This window comes from Myotis lucifugus, unplaced genomic scaffold, assembly GCF_000147115.1.
Source record: "Myotis lucifugus unplaced genomic scaffold, Myoluc2.0 scaffold_66, whole genome shotgun sequence".
NCBI lineage: Eukaryota > Metazoa > Chordata > Mammalia > Chiroptera > Vespertilionidae > Myotis > Myotis lucifugus.
The window spans coordinates 4,763,305-4,765,325 of NW_005871114.1; positions in this window are offsets into that span (position 1 = coordinate 4,763,305).

A 2,021-nucleotide genomic window follows, 5' to 3' on the forward strand; every position below is an offset into this window, starting at 1 on the left:
CATCGATGTTCTTCATGATGACCATTTTGTGTCTGGAGTAGTGTCCAGCCGGGTCCAGGACCACCTTCCCAGGTTTCATAAACTTGCCCATTTCAACAGCAGAAAGATTATTGTCATTATTAATCATAGTAATTCAAGTTAAAAGAGATGTAAACTAAGCCAAGGAAATGGTAGGGCGGGGGAGTGGGGGACAGAAACAAGCTATGCAATAGCTATGGAAGAAGTAGAATTGACAGGCCTTGGTGACTGAAAGCGGGTAGGAGATGGTAAGCTAGAGAAAGTCTCAGGGTAATTTCCAGGGTGGGTTAGAGGAGCCAGATGGATGACGGAGCCTGTCTTTGAGACAGGAAACTCAGGAGAAGGAGTAGCTTTGAGGAAAAGACAAATTTAATTTGAGACTCTATAAATTTAACAAGACCTGTGAATCTCCAAATATGTCCACTGGGTAATTGGACCCATCCCTCCAGAATTCAGTGGTAAAGGATTGGCTTAGAGTAGTGATTTTCAACTTTTTTTTATCTCACAGCACATTTAAACTAATTACTAAAATTCTGTAGCACACCAAAAAATATATATACTATATTTTTTGTTGATCTGACAAAAAAATTGGTATCATTTTGATTCATTCAAACCTTTTGTGAAGTCATTCTTCTCTTCACCTGAAAGTCCATTCCTCCCCTCATCTACCTCACTTTATTCTAGCTCCCTAACAAAGATGCTCTTGAATGTTTCTCCATGAAACAGTTTCTGATCCCTTCAACTGGTTAGTATTCCTTTCTCTGAAGGCCTCAATTATGGCACTGGTAGGATACAAGTCCTTTTCTGTCTATACTGCAATTACATATGTGTGTAGCTCATCACCTCTACCAAGTCATGAGCTTCCTGAGATTGGGAACTAGGTTATTCAACTTTATATCAACTTGGTCCCAATGCCCCTTCTCTTTCGCCTCTGTCCTCTCTCCTTATATAATCTCATGAGCTATAACTTCATTCACCATCCAAAGGCTGATGCCTGCAGCCCAGACCTTTCCTCTGAGTGTCAGACCTCTACTCACACTTGCCTATGTGACATACCATATGGATGTCTCAAGTTTCCTCACACTGAACGTGTTCAGTGGAAACTCACTGTAATGACCCCCACCCAACTTAGGCCTATTCTAAGTTTCCTTTTTTTTGGTAAATGCTACCATCACAACCCCATCTGACCCCACCTCCACCAACCAGCCATCCAATTCTGTAAGCCATAATCTAGTAGTCCTGCTTGCACTCTCTCACCCATCAACCTCTGTGTCTAATCTATCACCAGGATTTACTGATTTTACCTTCTAGATCTTATTCAAACTCCACAACTTGCTTCCATCTCCACTGTCCGCCCCCCACCCCCTGAATCCAGACTATCATCATCTCTCACCTTGCACTCTATCTGGTATTCCAACTAGGCTCCCCACATCAACTCAAGCCTCATATCTCCTATGCAGTCTATGAATCCCTTGCATTCTTAGTTATTCTTACCTAGTCTTCTGATTTCCTAGTTCTTAGCTACAGCTGAGTTGATCACATGCATATTTTACATTTTTAGAACTAGCTAAAGTTTGTGTGTATGTGGAAGAGAGGGTGACATGATACAGCAGTGATTGAAGAAGACTTCTCTGGTTTCCCATTTAGGGTTCACTGGAGAGGACAGATGCTGGAGGCAAGGAAACCCCAGGATAGAATGGCATTTGGGTTTTTAAACTCCAATATGGCTAGGTCATTACTTAAGATTTAGGATCTTCAATGACTTTTAGGATGAAGACCCAAACCCTTAATATAAACTGACTACAGGTCTCTACAGCATCTGGCCCATTTATCTCTCCAGCCTAATTTTGTGCTAGTCTTTATTCTCAGTATTTTAGTCACAGGTGACTACTTTCAGTTCCTCAAAAGTGCATGCTCTCTACAGCTTTGGGGCCTTTACACACGCTGTTTCTTCTTCTCCCTCCATCTACCCCCTTTGCCTAATAAATTCCTGTTCATCTTGG